The 22,030-nt window shown below is 47.8% G+C and overlaps 1 protein-coding gene across 1 annotated transcript in view; it reads left to right on the forward strand.

Annotated features, from left to right (window-relative positions):
* Positions 1–6,006: 6,006 nt before the first annotated feature.
* The window catches only part of LOC135057142 (uncharacterized), a 169,945-nt gene continuing 153,921 nt past the window's right edge, over positions 6,007–22,030 (forward strand). The window contains exon 1 of the mRNA XM_063963039.1: positions 6,007–6,170. The gene's annotated coding sequence lies outside the window, so the exon portion shown is untranslated. The remainder of the gene's footprint in view (positions 6,171–22,030) is intronic.

Below are 22,030 nucleotides of genomic sequence, written 5' to 3' on the forward strand. Positions count from 1 at the left end.
TAATGGGCTCTACCTGGCATGACATGTATAAGGTGCTCTACTGTGACGTGTATTAGAGGCTTTTACTCTGGCGTAACATGTATAAGCGGCTGTCCTGTGTGGTGTAACGTGTATAAGGGTACTACTGTACAGGGTAATGTGACTAGCGAACACTACTGTGCGGTGTAATGTGACTAACAGACACTACTGTGCGGTGTAATGTGAGTAACGAACACTACAGTGCGGTGTAATGTGACTAACGGACACTACTGTGTGGTGTAATGTGAGAAATGGACACTACTGTGCAGTGTAATGTGAATAACGGACACTACTGTGCGGTGTAATGTGAGTAACGGACGCTACTGTGCAGTGTAATGTGACTAACGGACACTACTGTGCGATGTAATGTGAGTAACGGACACTACTGTGCAGTGTAATGTGAGTAACGGACACTACTGTGCGGTGTAATGTGAGTAACGAACACTACAGTGCGGTGTAATGTGAATAACGGACACTACTGTGCGGTGTAATGTGAGTAACGGACGCTACTGTGCAGTGTAATGTGACTAACGGACACTACTGTGCGGTGTAATGTGACTAACAGACACTACTGTGCGGTGTAATGTGAGTAACGGACACTACTGTGCGGTGTAATGTGACTAACGGACACTACTGTGTGGTGTAATGTGAGAAATGGACACTACTGTGCGGTGTAATGTGGCTAACGGACACTACTGTGCGGTGTAATGTGAGTAACGGACACTACTATGCAGTGTAATGTGACTAATGGACACTACTGTGCGGTGTAATGTGACTAACAGACACTACTGTGCGGTGTAATGTGAGTAACGGACACTACTGTGCGGTGTAATGTGACTAACGGACACTACTGTGTGGTGTAATGTGAGAAATGGACACTACTGTGCGGTGTAATGTGACTAACGGACACTACTGTGCGGTGTAATGTGAGTAACGGACACTACTGTGCGGTGTAATGTGGCTAACGGACACTACTGTGCGGTGTAATGTGAGTAACGGACACTACTATGCAGTGTAATGTGACTAACGGACACTACTGTGCTGGGGAGGCGGGGTCATATTAATATTTGCTGATCAAGGGGGGTTCATAGTAATGTGTGCTGGGGGAAGCGGCATGTGTAAAAGGGTGCCCTACCTGGCGCAAAGTGTAAAAGGGAACTCTACCTTTCTCAGTGTATAAAAGAGGACTCTACCTGGTGCATTGTGTATAAGGGTGCTTTATCTGGAATAATGTGTGACTGGTTCTACCTGGCATTGTAAAAGGGACTCTACCTGGCATTGTAAAAGGAGACTATACCTTGCGCAATATGTAAAAGAGTGCTCTACCTGGAATAATGTGCGACTGACTCTACCTGGTGCAATATGTAAAAGGGGGCTCTATCTGGCGTAATGTATATAAGGGACTCTACCTGGCGTAATGTATATAACTGGTACTACTGTGTTGCGTAATTTTGAATAATGGAGACTACTGTGCATTGTAATTATTTTACGCCGCTATACTTTACTTAATTTTTTTATGCCTCTATATTTTTGCCTTTGGCACGCACTATCCATGTTGTGGATCTTGAGGGGGAGGGGGGCACCAAAATATCTAGTTACAGCCTTGAGGATGAGATCGGTCACATTTATATTTGTAGAAAGGCGCAAAATTGATAGTTTGCAGGAGGGCGCCGAACACCCTAGCACCGGCCCTGGGTCTGACCAAACCGTCCGGTTTCGTTACTACAAACATGGTCGAATAATAACCCCTTCCTTGTTGAAGGAGGGGAACCTTGACCACCCACCACCTGTTGAAGATACAATTTATGAATTGCAGTTAACACTATTTCCCTCTTGAGGGGGGAAGCTGGCAGGGCCGATTTGAGGTATCGGTGAGGGTGCATCTCTTCGAATTCCAGCTTGTATCCTTGAGACACAATATATATTGCCCAGGGACCCAACTGGGAGTGAACCCACTTGTGGCTGAAATTTCGGAGACGCGCCCCCACCGGGCCTAGCTCCGTCTGTGGAGCCCCAGCGTCATGCGATGGATTTAGTGGAAGCCGGGGAGGACTTCTGTTCTTGGGAACTAGCTGCGTTGTGCAGCTTCCTTCCTCTGCCCCTGGCAAGAAAGGACGCACCTCGGACTTTCTTGCCTTTCTGTGATCGAAAGGACTGCATTTGGTAATACAGTGCTTTCTTAGCTTGTGAGGGAACATATGGCAAAACATTTGACTTTCCAGCAGTAGCTGTGGAGAACAGGTCCGAGAGACATTCCCCAAACAATTCCTCACCCTTGTAAGGTAAAACCTCCATGTGCCTTTTTGAGTCGGCATCACCTGTCCATTGCCGAGTCCACGGGACCCTTCTGTCAGAAATCGACATAGCATTTACTCTAGAACCCAGTAGACTAATGTCTCTTTGAGCATCTCTCATATATAGGACAGCGTCTTTTATATGCCCCAGGGTCATTAATATAGTATCCTTGTCTAAGGTATCAAGTTCCTCAGACAGGGGGGTAAATTTACTAAGGTGGGAGATTTTTAGAACTGGTGATGTTGCCCATAGCAACCAATCAGATTGTATCTATTATCTTCTAGAAGCAGCTAGACAAATGTTAAATAGAATCTGATTGGTTGCTATGGGCAACATCACCAGTTCTAAAAAACTCCCACCTTAGTAAATTTACCCCAGGGTGTCCGTCCATGCTGCTACAGCACTACACACCCAGGCCGACGCGATCGCTGGCCTCAGTAAGGTACCTGAATTTGTATAAATGGACTTCAGGGTACCCTCTTGCTTTCTATCCGCAGCATCTTTGAGGGTGGCCGTATCCTGTGACGGCAGGGCTACCCTCTTGGATAAGCGTGTTAAAGCTTTGTACACCCTAGGGGAGGATTCCCAGCGTAACCTGTCCGTTGGCGGGAAAGGATACGCCAGAAGCATCCGTTTGGAAATCTGCAGTTTTTTATCTGGAGATTCCCAAGCCTTTTCACATAACTCATTTAGCTCGTGTGAAGGGGGAAAGGTCACCACCTGCCTTTTTCCCCCATACATATGAACCCTCTTGTCAGGGACTGGGGTTTCCTCTGTGATGTGCAACACATCCTTAATTGCTATAATCATATAACGGATGGATTTAGCCAATTTAGGCTGTAACTTTGTATCATCGTAATCGACACTGGAGTCAGAATCCATGTCGGTATCTGTGTCAACAATTTGGGATAGTGGGCGCTTCTGAGACCCTGACGGTCTCTGCGACATAGGATCAGGCACGGGCTGAGACCCTGACTGTCCTAAGGCTTCAGCTTTAGCAAACCTTTTATGCAAGGAATTAACATTATCATTTAAAACCTTCCACATATCCATCCAATCAGGTGTCGGCGCCGTCGGCGGCGGAGACACCACATTCATTTGCTCCCGCCCTGTTTCCACATAGCCTTCCTCGTCAAACATGTCGACACAAGCGTACCGACACACCACACACACAGGGAATGCTCTTTTTGAAGACAGTTCCCCCACAAGGCCCTTTGGAGAGACAGAGAGAGAGTATGCCAGCACACACCCCAGTGCTATACAACCCAGGAATAACACAGTAACTTAATGTTAACCCAGTAGCCGCTGTTTATATTGATTTTTGCGCCTAATTATGTGCCCCCCCCCCCTTTCTGTGGAGAAAACATGGCACTGGTGAGTGCTGAGGAAGAAGCCCCGCCCCCTCAGCGGTGGGCTTCTGTCCCGCTTCAATGTACAATTTTTGTCAGGGGCTCATACATATATACAGTGCCCAACTGTATATATGTTAAACTTTTGCCAAAGAGGTCCCAATTGCTGCCCAGGGCGCCCCCCCCGCCCCCCCCCCTGCACCCTTACAGTGACCGGAGTATGTGAGGTGTGTGTGGGAGAAATGGCGCACAGCTGCAGTGCTGTGCGCTACCTCAGTGAAGACCGGAGTCTTCTGCCGCCGATTTTGAAGTCTTATTGCTTCTCATGCTCACCCGGCTTCTGTCTTCCGGCACTGCGAGGGGGACGGCGGCGCGGCTCTGGGATCGGACGACGAGGGTGAGACCCTGTGTACGATCCCTCTGGAGCTAATGGTGTCCAGTAGCCTAAGAAGCAGGACCTATCTGCATAGAGCAGGGTTGCTTCTCTCCCCTCAGTCCCACGATGCAGGGAGTCTGTTGCCAGCAGAGCTCCCTGAAAATAAAAAACCTAACAAAATACTTTCTTATAGCAAGCTCAGTAGAGCTCACTAAACAGCACCCAGCTCGTCCGGGCACAGATTAAAACTGAGGTCTGGAGGAGGGACATAGAGGGAGGAGCCAGAGCACACCAGTATCCAAATTCTTTCTTAAAGTGCCCATGTCTCCTGCGGAGCCCGTCTATTCCCCATGGTCCTTACGGAGTCCCCAGCATCCACTAGGACGTTAGAGAAATAATAATACCACATATCAGTGTGTGCCGGGAGCTGTGTTATTCCCCTCATATATCACTGTACAGTCCCCTCTCCTCTATATAATAATACCACATATCAGTGTGTGCCGGGGGCTGTGTTATTCTCCCCTCATATATCACTGTACGGTCCCCTCTCCCCTATATAATAATAATACCACATATCAGTGTGTGCCGGAAGCTGTTTTATTCCCCCTCATATATCACTGTACTGTCCCCTCTCTCCTATATAATAATACCACATATCAGTGTGTGCCGGGAGCTGTGTTATTCCCCTCATATATCACTGTACGGTCCCCTCTCCCCTATATAATAATACCACATATCAGTGTGTGCCGGGAGCTGTGTTATTCCCCTCATATATCACTGTACGGTCCCCTCTCCCCTATATAATAATAATACCACATATCAGTGTGTGCCGGGAGCTGTGTTATTCCCCTCATATATCACTGTACAGTCCCCTCTCCCCTATATGATAATAATACCACATATCCTTAGGTGTGCGCAGGAGGGGTGCTTGGTGCGCACAGGCACCCCCTAATGTCCGGCCCCCCCCGATCTCACATGCCTGATGCAGCAATCACCAAGCAGGTTGATTACTGTCCCCTCTGCGCTGCACCCTGTCAGGACTGTATTACTGACCAGACGCCTGGGTTAATCAAGGGTGCCACTGCCACCGGCTTTCAAATTCCCAGCTCCACCTCCATGTACAAAAACAGCGTTATGTGACATGATTATGTCATGCTGCTCGCACGCCCACCCGTCACATGCCCACCTCTCTCCTTCTATGCTATGCCAACGCCAGCCACTGATGAGGATCAGCATGCAGCCAGCGTTCCTCTTAGGAAGACAAATTCAATACTGGCAGGCGGTCGGCAGCAACACTGACAGGCTGAGGGGGAGCAGGGTAATTGCAGTGAGTGCCATCAGGGGTGTTTGTTTGGTGCACACCACAATATCTGACAATGTATCTGCTTTATCTGGCTTGGTACAAAAGTGGATATTTTATATGCATTGACCATCAATAGTTGGTGCTAGACACACCCCTCCGACGGTGCACCCCGTAATAAAATGTGCTGCGCACGCCAGTGCACATATCAGTATGGTAGATGCTAGAATCAAGTGGGCTAAGGGACCTTTTCCGTCTGAGGGAAGGGCCGCGACGCAAGGGGGAGGAGCTAGGCCAGCGGGATAGTAACTCTACTATCCACGCCACCAACTATTACCTTTAGTAATCAGGTGGCGAGCGAAGCGAGCCACCGAGCCCGAAGCGTGGCGAGCGGGTACCCTGCTCGCCCGTAGCTCCTCCCCCTGGTGACGTGTCTCCTCCCCTAGATACGCCTACCCTGTTCGCCAGTAGCTCCTCCCCCTGGTGACGTGTCTCCTCCCCTAGATACGTCCCTGCTCCCACTCCGAAATAGAATCAACCCTGCCCCCAGCGCCTGTCACACTGCCATGTGCTGGACCTGCGCCCTCTCCCTGTGCTGAGGCCGGGGGCGGGGCTAGAGGAGGGGCCGGGGGCGGGGATATAAACGTCAGTGTGTCCGGTTACTGAGGAGGAAGCAGCTTGTGTTCCCCTGCCAGTCACACCTCACTTCCGGCCTGTGCGTTCCATCACACCTACGGCCTCTGCGGTCCACACACAGGAAGAGAGTTTTTTTTTTCTTTCGCGGCAACTTCCGGGTTTCCCTCGAGCGGGAGTCCGTCGTCCGCAAAAGCAGGTAATGGGGTCCTACTATACAGGGGGAGCAGCCTGTGGTGTCCTGTTATTAAACAGGAGGAGCAGCCTGTAGTGTCCTGTTGTTATAATTATTATACAGGGGGAGAGGCCTGTAGTGTCCTGTATATTACCTGTAACACATATGCCCCCCTCGTATATCGCCTGCTACATATTTGTCCCCGCCCCCCTGTATATCACGTGTCACATATCCGCCTCTCAGTGAGCGCAGGCATTACCCTCTATATATTATAAGGGCACGGCCGTGCTCTTATATTAAGGCTGAATATATATATAAAACTGTGGCTCCAATAGGGGATTGCAGTGGGGGCAGTGCAGGGTTATGGCTCTATGACAGGAGGCAGAAATAAAGCAGAGCATGCCCCATGTTATAGCAGTGAGGGCGGCGGAGGCGTGCTGTGTGGTGTGCGCACATGACCCCCTATTGTCCTGGCACCACGCGTTTTGTCTTTGTCAGGGAATCAGTGAGGGAGACAGTCCCAGCTATAACGGGGCCCTCTCGGCTCTGTGTCTGTATAGTCACGTCAGCCTGACTGTTATAATATTACATTATATTCTAGATCTAATTCTAGGGTCAGTCTGACACTTGAAGCTCTCACAGCGGAGACGCATCAGACAGACGGTGACCCCAGCCTGAGATAATGATCCCAATGCTCCCACCGGAGATAATGGCCTAAACTAGGAGCAATTCTGAGAGACCTTCATTTTCACAGTCTCAGAAAACAGATAGCAGAGTTTAGTTTTTTTTTTTAGCCAACAATTCACTAAGTATACAGTATATATCAGTGCCGTAACTAGACATTTTAGCGCTGTGTGCAAGAAACGGCACCCCCCCCCTCCCGCATATTTAAGACAGGGCCAGTGCACACGCGGCCAAAAAATGTAGGGGCGTGGCTTCATGGGTAAGAGGCTTAGCCTCAAAATAATATCATGTCATATTACGCTGCACAGTAGTCTCCATTATTCAAATTACGCCGCACAGTAGCGCCACTTACACACATTCCGCCAGGTAGAGCACTTTACATCCCTCCCTGCCCTTAGAGTGTAATGTAGTGTACAGTAGTTTAATATAGTGTACTGTAGTGCAGTGTGTAGGCAGCCAATTACATGATTTCCCCTTCTTTCGGCGCTGGTGCCGGCTTCTTACTCGACGCTCCCTCTGTACACTGCACAGCTGAGCACATGGGGGCCGAGGGAGGCGGCGGGCCAGGGGAGCTCAGTACACAGGGAATTTACTGGTAGCCAGCGTTGCTGCTGACTTTATGCGGCAGAGGCTCCCACTGGTCGGAGCTTGGGGCTGCGGGCGCCAGATCCTGCATGAGCGCATAGGGGAGTGGGAACAGGAGGAGTGGCTTTCAGCAGGAGAAATATGTGGCTGTCAGTGCTCCTGTAATGTAGCCCAGGATGTGCTGAGAGCAAAGGGTTTTGTACCATTTGTGTTAACACCTACAAACATGGAAATCACTCTACACAAGTGTGTCTCCATGATGTACAGTCCCCTCACAATAGGAGCACATGAGATGCAGTGACCCTGCAGTGTCTGTATGATGTACGGTCCCCTCACAATAGGAGCACATGAGATGCAGTGACCCTGCAGTGTCTCCATGATGTACAGTCCCCTCACAATAGGTGCACATGAGATGCAGTGACCCTGCAGTGTCTGTATGATGTACGTTCCCCTCACAATAGGAGCACATGAGATGTAGTGACCCTGCAGTGTCTGTATGATGTACGGTCCCCTCACAATAGGAGCACATGAGATGCAGTGACCCTGCAGTGTCTGTATGATGTACGGTCCCCTCACAATAGGAGCACATGAGATGCAGTGACCCTGCAGTGTCTGTATGATGTACGGTCCCCTCACAATAGGAGCACATGAGATGTGGTGACCCTGCAATGTCTGTATGATGTATGGTCCCCTCACAATAGGAGCACATGAGATGCAGTGACCCTGCAGTGTCTGTATGATGTACGGTCCCCTCACAATAGGAGCACATGAGATGCAGTGACCCTGCAGTGTCTCTATGATGTACGCTCTCCTCACAATAGGAGCACATGAGATGTAGTGACCCTGCAGTGTCTGTATGATGTACAGTCCCCTCACAATAGGAGCACATGAGATGCAGTGACCCTGCAGTGTCTGTATGATGTACGGTCTCCTCACAATAGGAGCACATGAGATGCAGTGTCTGTATGATGTACGGTCCCTACGTGTATATCATGTTTAGGTGAGTGATGCAGTCAGTACAAGTGGTATAAGTAAGTGTAGAGCTCCCACATAGTGACATTATATACTGCTGTCTTATTGTAAACACTACTTCTTTCTTCCCTTTGTTTGTTAACAAATATTTCTATATCAGGGTCCACAGTGATCCACAGGATCTACCTTGGTATTTCTCCGGCAGTGTCCACAGGTTATCCACAGGATAACAATGGGATATGATGGAGCGATAGCGGATTGGCACCAAACGATCACAAGCTTTCAGTCCTCCCAGGATGCAACGGACTAGTCCATATATCCCGCCCACTAGCTGAGGCAAATCAGTTTTTGATTTGGTGCGGCATGAGCCGGACCATGGTCACAGGGCTGCTGTTCTAGGCAACCCTAAGCTTTATTATTTTATTTTTATAGTCTTACTATATTTTGAGCAATTTTTCTTAACAGCATCTTACACGCATATTGGAAAGAGTCGCTCCAACAACTCTGCGCCGGGTCGCAACAATGCTTACCCACGTGTACAGTGTTGTCTCGGCGGGCATCTGTGTTGGATATTCTAGCAGGTCCAGCAGACGTTACCAGGCTGTGGCCAGAGCACGGGGAGAAGGTAAGGCATCGGTTCCGCTTACTAGGGGAATACGGACACAGCCGCACTGTATTGGAGGAGACTACCAAACAGTGGCTGATGTGCTGCCACCACGGTGCTCCAGCGCTAGGCCTTAGGGATCATAGGCGCACATGATTAGGATGAGGCCGCGATCCCTGGGGTGATGTCAGCAGTGGGGAGTCAGACGCTCTCCTGGTCGCCCCTCCCCCCGGTTCATGACCAGTTTCCACGTGTCTCAGACGCTACCATGAGGGGTCTTGATCGCAGCTTAGGCCGCTGCTTCTGTGTTCACTAAAATGCTACCGTGTGGAGACCCGGTTACTATATCTGTATAGTCCCGGAGCATCTGTGTGCACAGTGCGTCTGTGTTCGCTGTAATCTCGGAGCGTTGGTGTACACTAGTAGCGTCTGGTTCCACTGAGCGTTTTTTAACGTATTGATCGAGCCTGGAAGTGAGGTGTGTCTCCCTGTATCCCACTCTACTGAGTGCGGGTGATACAGCACTACAATTCTATGAATAGTTAAGCTTAGTGCCTAATGCATATGAGTCTGTGTACATACTGTGGTTTTCTTCACTTTTGCGTTCTAAATGCATTATTGTCTGTATAGAACAGAATTCAGTAATATGTACCCCTACATACTTTGAAATGTGTTGTAGTTGATGATATGCTCATATGTCTAATTTATAGATTACATGTATGACTGACTGCTAGTTTTGATTACTGACTTTGTTATAATATTGTCAGTGGTTCTTTTTTGACCTCAGTACTGATGTGGGTACTGTCTCTGGAGGGTCAGTTTGATATCACTTTCAGAGGTATTGTGATTACAGTCATAAATAGTGTATAACACTGTGAAGGTGCTAGATGTTAGCATGTCTTAGAGCGGCAAGTTAAGAGGTTGTATTTACAGTAAGCAATACTCATATACATATGTTGTTTGCATGAACTGTATTATCCTCTCTGACCTAGGCAGATTGTCTAGGTTTAACTTGAAAAGTTTTTTGTTTTACAAATGCAGCTCTCTTCATACGGTATGTCCCCTACAGCTTTTCAGAGTAAAGCAAGCTGAGAAACCAAACACAAATAAAGCATCCACTTCACAGGCTACACAGATAATTCATCACACGATGAAAGCTGTATACTTCAGCATACAAGGTAAAAGATATTTCTCTGACGTCCTAGTGGATGCTGGGTACTCCGTAAGGACCATGGGGGTATAGATGGGCTCCGCAGGAGACTGGGCACTCTAAAAGAAAGATTATGTACTATCTGGTGTGCACTGGCTCCCCCCTCTATGCCCCTCCTCCAGACCTCAGTTAGTATCTGTGCCCGGCCAGAGCTGAATGCACCCTAGGGGCTCTCCTGAGCTTCCTAGAAAGAAAGTATTTGTTAGTTTTTTTATTTTTAGTGAGATCTCATGGCAACAGACTCACTGCTTCGTGGGACTGAGGGGAGAGAAGCGAACCTGCCTGCTTGCAGCTAGCTTGGGCTTCTAAGGCTACTGGACACCATTAGCTCCAGAGGGATCGAACACAGGCCCAGCCTCGGTCGTCCGGTCCCGGAGCCGCGCCGCCGTCCCCCTTGCAGAGCCAGAAGAACGAAGAAAATAGATGAAATCGGCGGCTGAAGACTCCGGTCTTCATGAAGGTAGCGCACAGCACTGCAGCTGTGCGCCATTGCTCCCTCTGCATACCACACATATTCCGGTCACTGATGGGTGCAGGGCGCTGGGGGGGGGGGGGGGGGGGGGGGGGCGGGTGCCCTAGGCAGCAATTAGAGTACCTTAGATTGGCTAAAAGCACATAATACAGTGTATAACACTGTATATGTGCATAACCCCCCCCCCCCCCCCATTATACAGACAAACGCGGGAAGAAGTCCGCCGATGAAGGGGCGGGGCTATCTCCCTCAGCACACCGGCGCCATTTTCTCTTCACAGTTCAGCTGGAAGGACGCTCCCCAGGCTCTCCCCTGCAGCTCCAGACTTCTAGGGTAAAAAAGAGAGGGGGGGCACATAAATTTAGGCGCAAATCTATATGTATATATAAGCTGCTATAAGGGAAAAATCACTCTGTACAGTGTGCATCCCTGTGATATATAGCGCTGTGGTGTGTGCTGGCATACTCTCTCTCTGTCTCCCCAAAGGACTTGGTGGGGTCCTGTCCTCAGTCAGAGCATTCCCTGTGTGTGTGCGGTGTGTCGGTACGGCTGTGTCGACATGTTTGATGAGGAAGCTTATGTGGAGGCGGAGCAGGTGCCGTTAAGTGTGATGTCACCCCCTGTGGGGCCGACACCAGAGTGGGTGGATATGTGGAAGGTATTAACCGACAGTGTCAACTCCATACATAAAATATTGGATTACGTAACAGCTGTGGGACAGCAGGCTTCTCAGCCCGTGCCTGCCCAGGCGTCTCAGAGGCCATCAGGGGCTCACAAACGCCCGCTACCTCAGATGGCAGACACAGACGTCGACACGGATTCTGACTCCAGTGTCGACGACGAGGAGACAAATGTTCAATCCACAAGGGCCATCTGATGCATGATTACGGCAATGAAAAATGTGTTGCACATTTCTGATATTAACCCGGTTACCACAAAAAAGGGTATTATGTTTGGGGAGAAAAAGCAGCCAGTGGTTTTTCCCCCATCAGATGAGTGAATGCAGTGTGTGAAGAAGCATGGGGTTCCCCTGATAAAAAACTGGTAATTTCTAAAAAGTTACTGATGGCGTACCCTTTCCCGCCAGAGGACAGGTTACGTTGGGAGACATCCCCTAGGGTGGATAAGGCGCTCACACACTTGTCAAAAAAGGTGGCACTGCCGTCTCAGGATACGGCCGCCTTAAAGGAGCCTGCGGATAGAAAGCAGGAGGCTATCCTGAAGTCTGTATATACACACTCAGGTACTATACTGAGACCTGCAATTGCGTCAGCGTGGATGTGTAGTGCTGCAGCAGCTTGGTCCGATACCCTGTCAGATAATATTGATACCCTAGACAGGGATACTATTTTGCTAACCATAGAGCATATTAAAGACGTTGTCTTATATATGAGGGATGCACAGAGGGATATTTGCCGGCTGGCATCTAGAATTAATGTGATGTCCATTTCTGCCAGGAGAGTATTATGGACTCGGCAGTGGACAGGTGATGCTGATTCTAAAAGGCACATGGAGGTTCTGCCTTATAAGGGTGAGGAATTATTTGGGGAAGGTCTCTCGGACCTCGTATCCACAGCAACAGCTGGGAAGTCGACATTTTTACCTCAGGTTTCCTCACAGCCTAAGAAAGCACAGTATTATCAGGTACAGTCCTTTCGACCCCAAAAAGGCAAGCGGGTCAAAGGCGCTTCCTTTTTGCCCAGATGCAAGGGAAGAGGGAAAAAGCTGCACCAGACAGCCAGTTCCCAGGAACAAAAATCCTCCCCCGCGTCCTCTAAGTCCACCGCATGACGCTGGGGCTCCACAGGCGGAGCCAGGTGCGGTGGGGGCGCGTCTCCGGAACTTCAGCGACCAGTGGGTTCGCTCACAGGTAGATCTCTGGTTGCTGCAAGTGGTATCTCAGGGATACAAGCTGGAGTTCGAGGCCACTCCCCCTCGCTGTTACCTCAAATCAGCCTTGCCGGCTGCTCCCAAAGAAAGGGAGGTAGTACTGGCAGCTATTCACAAGCTGTACCTCCAGCAGGTGATAATCATGGTACCCCCCCCTTCAACAGGGGTGGGGTTACTATTCCACAATGTTTGTGGTACCGAAACCGGATGGTTCGGTAAGACCCATCCTAAATTTTAAATCCTTGAACACTTACATAAGGAAGTTCAAGTTCAAGATGGAATCGCTCAGGGCGGTTATTGCAAGCCTGGAAGAGGGGGATTTTATGGTGTCATTGGACATCAAGGATGCATACCTGCATGTCCCCATTTACCCACCTCACCAGGAGTACCTCAGGTTTGTGGTACAGGACTGTCATTACCAATTCCAGACGCTGCCGTTTGGTCTGTCCACGGCACCGAGGGTATTTACCAAGGTAATGGCCGAGATGATAATACTCCTCCGAAAGAAGGGAGTTATAATTATCCCGTACTTGGACGATCTCCTGATAAAGGCGAGGTCCAAGGAGCAGTTGCTAGTCAGCGTAGCACTATCACAGGAAGTGCTGCATCAGCACGGCTGGATTCTGAATATTCCAAAGTTACAGCTGATTCCTGCGACACGTCTGCTGTTCCTGGGCATGATTCTGGACACAGAACAGAAGAAGGTGTTTCTCCCGGAGGAGAAGGCCCAGGAATTATCATCCCTGGTCAGGGAACTCCTGAAACCAAAACAAGTGTCAGTGCATCACTGCACGCGAATACTGGGAAAGATGGTAGCTTCTTACGAAGCAATTCCCTTCGGCAGGTTCCATGCAAGGATCTTCCAGTGGGATCTATTGGACAAGTGGTCCGGATCGCATCTTCAGATGCATCGGTTGATCACCCTGTCCCCGAGGGCCAGGGTGTCTCTGTTGTGGTGGCTGCAGAGTGCCCATCTTCTCGAGGGCCGTAGATTCGGCATACAGGACTGGGTCCTGGTGACTACGGATGCAAGCCTCCGAGGTTGGAGGGCAGTCACTCAGGGAAGAAATTTCCAAGGACAATGGTCGAGTCAGGAAACTTCCTTACACATAAATATTCTGGAACTAAGGGCCATTTACAATGCTCTGAGTCAAGCAGAATCCCTGCTTCAAAACCAACCGATACTGATTCAGTCAGACAACATCACGGCGGTTGCCCATGTAAACAGACAGGGCAGCACAAGAAGCAGGATGGCGATGGCAGAAGCCACAAGGATTCTTCGATGGGCGGAGAATCACGTGTTAGCATTGTCAGCAGTGTTCATTCCGGGAGTGGAAAACTGGGAAGCAGACTTCCTCAGCAGACACGACCTCCACCCGGGAGAGTGGGGACTTCATCCAGAAGTCTTCAAGCTCATTGTAAACCGTTGGGAACGACCACAGGTGGACATGATGGCGTCCCGCCTCAACAAAAAGCTAAAAAGATATTGCGCCAGATCAAGGGACTCTCAGGCGATAGCTGTGGACGCACTAGTGACACCGTGGGTGTACCAGTCGGTCTATGTGTTCCCTCCTCTTCCTCTCATACCCAAGGTACTGAGAATAATAAGAAAGAGAGGAGTAAGAACTATACTCATCGTTCCGGATTGGCCAAGAAGAGCTTGGTACCCGGAACTTCAAGAAATGATCTCAGAGGACCCATGGCCTCTGCCGCTCCGACAGGACCTGCTGCTGCAAGGGTCCTGTCTGTTCCAAGACTTACCGCGGCTGCGTTTGACGGCATGGCGGTTGAACGCCAGATCCTAATGGAAAAAGGCATTCCTGATGAAGTCATTCCTACGCTGATTAAAGGTAGGAAGGATGTGACAGCAAAACATTATCACCGAATATGGAGAAAATATGTTGCTTGGTGTGAGGCCAGGAAGGCCCCAACAGAGGAATTTCAGCTGGGTCGTTTTCTGCACTTCCTCCAGTCAGGAGTGACTATGGGCCTAAAATTGGGGTCCATAAAAGTCCAGATTTCGGCCTTGTCTATTTTCTTTTAAAGAGAACTGGCTTCACTGCCTGAAGTTCAGACGTTTGTTAAGGGAGTGCTGCATATTCAGCCCCCTTTTGTGCCTCCAGTGGCACCTTGGGATCTCAACGTTGTGTTGGATTTCCTAAAATCACATTGGTTTGAGCCACTTAAGACCGTGGAGTTAAAATATCTCATGTGGAAGGTGGTCATGTTGTTGGCCTTGGCTTCGGCCAGGCGGGTGTCAGAATTGGCGGCTTTGTCGTGTAAAAGCCCATATCTGATTTTCCATATGAACTAAAGAGAAAAAAGTATTCCGTATAAGGGCACACTCAAAACAAATACACTAATATATCCTAAAGTCCACGCCCCTTAGGGGAGAGGACCACAAATTGGTTAAAATATAACTTTTATTGATATATGTTAAAGCTTACGAAATATGTGTGGGTGAAAAAATAATAATAATAATGAAAAAATAAAGATAATGGAAAAATTAAGAAAAATGGAAAAATTATAAAAATTATAGATTGTGCAAACTTAATGTGATATTAAAAAGCTGAACCACTGTATTGATGTGCGTGTTGTTAATTCTTCCAATAAAGAAGGTGTGTGTCACTTTATTCTGTGGTTACATTAATCATTGCTACAACTGTTGCAATGTTGTAGCTGCTTATGACAAAGATGGTATTTGTATCAATTTCACTATGAAGGTCTTATTTTTAAAACCTACTATACCTTCCACATAAGCAATGTATAGAAACACACACAAATAAAGGTATTAATAAAATGCTGCTGGATAGATTTCTTCATAAAGAGTGATGTAATTATTGTACATAATAGTCCTTTATATGTATATAACTTTATATGTCCCCATCAATGTTCATAGTTACATATCAGTGTTTCCTATAAGGGGTACAATAGTATTAACCCTATGCTTGTCTCGTGGGCTAAGTTCTCTTATATATACACACACAGTGGGTAGCGATAGTCTCACTATACACAATAGATATTGTTCTTGCACCCACATTTATAATAGATCTGTGTTAATATGCCCTGAGCAATGGTCTTATAGTAAAGTGGCAGCATTAAATATCCAATAAACAGTATGTTTAAAAGTCGGATATTAATTAATAATAGTCGGCGTCTCGGGGCATTTTCAGTGTGTCCCAGCGCCCAGTATTAAATTAAGCTGCAGCAAGCACCTCTATCCGCTGTAACTATAATGTACAAGTAACAGGGGGTTATATGGTAATAGTCCTAAGAACCGCTATCGGCGTTTACCGATAAACGCGGTCAGACCTGTTGATTACAGCTGACCGTGATCGGGATCCCCCGATTGATGCGGTCATAGGATTGTTGTTGGACCGTATGTACTAAATACTTATAAACAAACGTACGATAGATCCTGCTCTCAGGTGTCTATTAGCTGTATGAGTACGTCTGCAGTTCAACCATTAACAGTGTGCCCGTGCTGCTAGCACGCACGTCACACTTGAATAGGCTAATGTAGTCAATCCAGCAGTGTAATATGGAGGAACACATGCACAAACATATATTAACTTTGTAGGAGACTTAAATGTCCATTTTAACAGTGGTAAAGCTGACAAAAAGACGGACACGTTCTAAGCGTGCCCCGTCCTGCCTAACGATCGTTTCGCATTACAGCTTCATCATAGGGATGAAGCTGTAATGCGAAACGATCGTTAGGCAGGACGGGGCACGCTTGTCAGCTTTACCACTGTTAAAATGGACATTTAAGTCTCCTACAAAGTTAATATATGTTTGTGCGTGTGTTCCTCCATATTACACTGCTGGATTGACTACATTAGCCTATTCAAGTGTGACGTGCGTGCTAGCAGCACGGGCACACTGTTAATGGTTGAACTGCAGACGTACTCATACAGCTAATAGACACCTGAGAGCAGGATCTATCGTACGTTTGTTTATAAGTATTTAGTACATACGGTCCAACAACAATCCTATGACCGCATCAATCGGGGGATCCCGATCACGGTCAGCTGTAATCAACAGGTCTGACCGCGTTTATCGGTAAACGCCGATAGCGGTTCTTAGGACTATTACCATATAACCCCCTGTTACTTGTACATTATAGTTACAGCGGATAGAGGTGCTTGCTGCAGCTTAATTTAATACTGGGCGCTGGGACACACTGAAAATGCCCCGAGACGCCGACTATTATTAATTAATATCCGACTTTTAAACATACTGTTTATTGGATATTTAATGCTGCCACTTTACTATAAGACCATTGCTCAGGGCATATTAACACAGATCTATTATAAATGTGGGTGCAAGAACAATATCTATTGTGTATAGTGAGACTATCGCTACCCACTGTGTGTGTATATATAAGAGAACTTAGCCCACGAGACAAGCATAGGGTTAATACTATTGTACCCCTTATAGGAAACACTGATATGTAACTATGAACATTGATGGGGACATATAAAGTTATATACATATAAAGGACTATTATGTACAATAATTACATCACTCTTTATGAAGAAATCTATCCAGCAGCATTTTATTAATACCTTTATTTGTGTGTGTTTCTATACACTGCTTATGTGGAAGGTATAGTAGGTTTTAAAAATAAGACCTTCATAGTGAAATTGATACAAATACCATCTTTGTCATAAGCAGCTACAACATTGCAACAGTTGTAGCAATGATTAATGTAACCACAGAATAAAGTGACACACACCTTCTTTATTGGAAGAATTAACAACGCGCACATCAATACAGTGGTTCAGCTTTTTAATATCACATTAAGTTTGCACAATCTATAATTTTTATAATTTTTCCATTTTTCTTAATTTTTCCATTATCTTTATTTTTTCATTATTATTATTATTTTTTCACCCACACATATTTCGTAAGCTTTAACATATATCAATAAAAGTTATATTTTAACCAATTTGTGGTCCTCTCCCCTAAGGGGCGTGGACTTTAGGATATAATAGTGTATTTGTTTTGAGTGTGCCCTTATACGGAATACTTTTTTCTCTTTAGTTCATTTATATCAAATCTTATTCCAGGAGCACCTCCCCCGATTCATAACTCTGTAATATTGAAAACTGAATGATAAGCGGGGTACTATTGAATACACACAATTGACGTATAAATAAATCTATTTAGTCTGTGCGACCTTTTTCTTTCGTTCATACTGATTTTCCATATGGACAGGGCAGAATTGAGGACTCGTCCTTAATTCCTTCCTAAGGTGGTATGAGCGTTTCATTTGAACCAACCTATTGTGGTGCCGGCGGCTACTCGGGACTTGGAGCATTCCAAGTTGCTGGATGTAGTACGGGCCCTGAAAATTTATGTTTCCAGGACGGCTGGAGTCAGAAAAACTGACTCGCTATTTATCCTGTATGCACCCAGCAAACTGGAGGATTCCAAGTCCCTAGATGTAGTCAGGGCCTTAAAAATTGATGTAGCCAGAACGGCTCGGGTTAGGAAAACAGAGGCACTGTTTGTCCTGTATGCAGCCAACAAGGTTGGCGCTCCTGCTTCAAAGCAGACTATTGCTCGTTGGATCTGTAGCACGATTCAACTTGCACATTCTGCGGCTGGACTGCCGCATCCTAAATCAGTGAAAGCCCATTCCACGAGGAAGGTGGGCTCTTCTTGGGCGGCTGCCCGAGGGGTCTCGGCATTACAGCTTTGCCGAGCAGCTACTTGGTCAGGTTCAAACACTTTTGCAAAGTTCTACAAGTTTGATACCCTGGCTGAGGAGGACCTTGTGTTTGCTCATTCGGTGCTGCAGAGTCATCCGCACTCTCCTGCCCTTTTGGGAGCTTTGGTATGATCCCCATGGTCCTTACGGAGTACCCAGCATCCACTAGGACGTCAGAGAAAATAAGAATTTACTCACCGGTAATTCTATTTCTCGTAGTCCGTAGTGGATGCTGGGAGCCCGTCTCAAGTGCGGACTCTCTGCAATATATGTATATAGTTATTGCTTAACTAAAGGGTTATTGTTATGAGCCATCTTTGAATGAGGCTCAGTTATTGTTCATACTGTTAACTGGGTATAGTTATCACAAGTTGTACGGTGTGGCTGGTATGAGTCTTACCCTGGATTCCAAATCCTTTCCTAGTAATGTCAGCTCTTCTGGGCACAGTTTCCCTAACTGAGGTCTGGAGGAGGGGCATAGAGGGAGGAGCCAGTGCACACCAGATAGTACCTAATCTTTCTTTTAGAGTGCCCAGTCTCCTGCGGAGCCCGTCTATACCCCCATGGTCCTTACGGAGTACCCAGCATCCACTACGGACTACGAGAAATAGAATTACCGGTGAGTAAATTCTTATTTTACTCAGTAAGTAAACTGTTATTATGGAGCAGTGGGGGCTAGCTGTCCTTGGAGGCAGCAGAGCCTAGGTTGTATAAGGCATTTTTTGTGGAAAATCCCAGAATAAGGTAGGACCTCCTGATGGGGGCACCAGCGGTTTAATGGGGAAAGAGTTGGGTGACACCCAAATAAAATAGAAATCTCACTAAATGGGATATCTGTTTCTTTTTCCTTTTCCAGCTGGGTACTGTCTTTAAAAATGTATTTTAAATATTCATATTTGTTACAATGGCCTCTACATCAGATTAAGGCCAGCCCAGATTTTCAGCTGGCATGAAAGCAAATAGCTGTTTGGGCTAGGGTACTGGAAACGTTCAGTACCTGGTTAGGAACAAGATTCCATATATAAGTCACGTTATCTTGGTTTCTCTGACGTCCTAGTGGATGCTGAGAACTCCGTAAGGACCATGGGGAATAGCGGCTCCGCAGGAGACTGGGCACAAAAGTAAAGCTTTAGGACTACCTGGTGTGCACTGGCTCCTCCCCCTATGACCCTCCTCCAAGCCTCAGTTAAATTTTTGTGCCCGACCGAGCAGGGTGCAATCTAGGGGGCTCTCCTGAGCTTCTTAGAAAAAGTTAGTTTTAGGTTTCTTATTTTCAGTGAGACCTGCTGGCAACAGGCTCACTGCATCGAGGGACTAAGGGGAGAAGAAGCGAACCTGCCTGCTTGCAGCCAGCTTGGGCTTCTTAGGCTACTGGACACCATTAGCTCCAGAGGGACCAAACACAGGCCCAGCCTCGGAGTCCGGTCCCAGAGCCGCGCCGCCGGCCCCCTTACAGAGCCAGAAGCAAGAAGAGGTCCGGAAAATCGGCGGCAGAAGACATCAGTCTTCATCAAGGTAGCGCACAGCACTGCAGCTGTGCGCCATTGCTCCTCAGGCACACTTCACACTGCGGTCACTGAGGGTGCAGGGCGCTAGGGGGGGGGCGCCCTGAGCAGCAATATAAACACTTTGGCTGGCAAAAATACACCACATATAACCCCCAGGGCTATATGGATGTATTTTAACCCCTGCCAGAATACAGCAAAAAGCGTGAGAAAAGTCCGCCTAGAAGGGGGCGGAGCCTATCTCCTCAGCACACTGGCGCCATTTTCCATCACAGCTCCGCTGGAAGGACATCTCCCTGACTCTCCCCTGCAGTCCTGCACTACAGAAAAGGGTAAAAAAGAGAGGGGGGGGGGGGGGGGCACTAATTTGGCGCAGTTTGATAATATCAGCAGCTATAAGGGGAAAACACATTATATAGTGGTATCCCTGTGTATATATAGCGCTCTGGTGTGTGCTGGCATACTCTCCCTCTGTCTCCCCAAAGGGCTAGTGGGGTCCTATCCTCTATCAGAGCATTCCCTGTGTGTGTGCGGTGTGTCGGTACGATTGTGTCGACATGTTTGAGGAGGAAAATGATGTGGAGGCGGAGCAATTGCCTGTAATAGAGATGTCACCCCCTAGGGAGTCGACACCTGAGTGGATAGGCTTATGGAAGGAATATGTGACAGTGTCAGTTCTTTACAAAAGACAGTTGACGACATGAGACAGCCGGCTACTCAGCTTGTGCCTGTCCAGGCGTCTCAAAGGCCATCAGGGGCTCTAAAACGCCCGTTACCTCAGATGGCAGACACAGACGCCGACACGGAATACTGACTGCAGTGTCGACGATGAAGAGACGAATGTGACTTCCAGTAGGGCCACACCTTACATGATTGAGGCAATAAAAAATGTTTTACATATTTCTGATAATACAAGTACCACTAAAAAGGGTATTATGTTTGGTGAAAAAAAACTGCCTTTTTTTTTTCCCTGCATCTGAGGAATTAAATGAGGTGTGTGATGAAGCGTGGGTTTCCCCCGATAAAAAACTGATAATTCCTAAAAGGTTATTGGCATCATACCCTTTCCCGCCAGAGGATAGGGCACGTTGGGAAACACCCCCTAGGGTGGATAAAGCGCTCACACGCTTGTCTAAACAGGTGGCACTACCCTCTCCTGAGACGGCCGCCCTTAAGGAACCTGCTGACAGAAAGCAGGAGAATATCCTAAAATGTATATACACTCACACGGGAGTTATACTGCGACCAGCAATCGCCTCAGCCTGGATGTGCAGTGCTGGGGTGGCTTGGTCGGATTCCCTGACGGACAATATTGATACCCTAGACAGGGACAGTATATTACTGACTATAGAGCATTTAAAAGATGCATTTCTATATATGCGTGATGCACAAAGGGATATCTGCCGACTGGCATCAAGAGTAAGTGCGCTGTCCATTTCTGCCAGAAGAGGGTTATGAACACGACAGTGGTCAGGGGATGCGGATTCCAAAAGGCATATGGAAGTATTGCCTTATAAAGGGGAGAAGTTATTTGGGGTAGGTCTATCAGACCTGGTAGCCACGGCAACTGCTGGGAAATCCACATTTTTACCCCAGGTAGCCTCTCAACATAAGAAGACGCCGTATTATCAGGCGCAGTCCTTTCGGCCCCTTAAGGGCAAGCGGGCAAAAGGTTCCTCTTTTCTGCCCCGTGGCAGAGGGAGAGGGAAAAGGCTGCAGCAAACAGCCAGTTCCCAGGAACAGAAGCCCTCTCCTGCCTCTGCCAAGTCCTCAGCATGACGCTGGGGCTTTACAAGCGGACTCAGGCACGGTGGGGGCCCGTCTCAAGACTTTCAGCGCGCAGTGGGCTCACTCGCAAGTGGACCCCTGGATCCTTCAGGTGGTATCTCAGGGGTACAAATTGGAATTCGAGACGTCTCCCCCTCGCCGTTTCCTAAAGTCTGCTTTACCGACGTCTCCCTCCGACAGGGAGGCGGTATTGGAAGCCATTCACAAGCTGTATTCCCAGCAGGTGATAATCAAGGTACCCCTCCTGCAACAGGGAAAGGGGTATTATTCCACGCTGTTTGTGGTACCGAAGCCGGACGGCTCGGTGAGACCGATTTTAAATCTAAAATCCTTGAACACTTACATACAGAGGTTCAAATTCAAGATGGAGTCACTCAGAGCAGTGATTGCGAACCTGGAAGAAGGGGATTATATGGTGTCTCTGGACATCAAGGATGCTTACCTCCATGTCCCAATTT

The sequence above is a fragment of the Pseudophryne corroboree genome, chromosome 3, assembly GCF_028390025.1.
Source record: "Pseudophryne corroboree isolate aPseCor3 chromosome 3, aPseCor3.hap2, whole genome shotgun sequence".
In the NCBI taxonomy this organism is placed as follows: Eukaryota; Metazoa; Chordata; class Amphibia; order Anura; family Myobatrachidae; genus Pseudophryne; species Pseudophryne corroboree.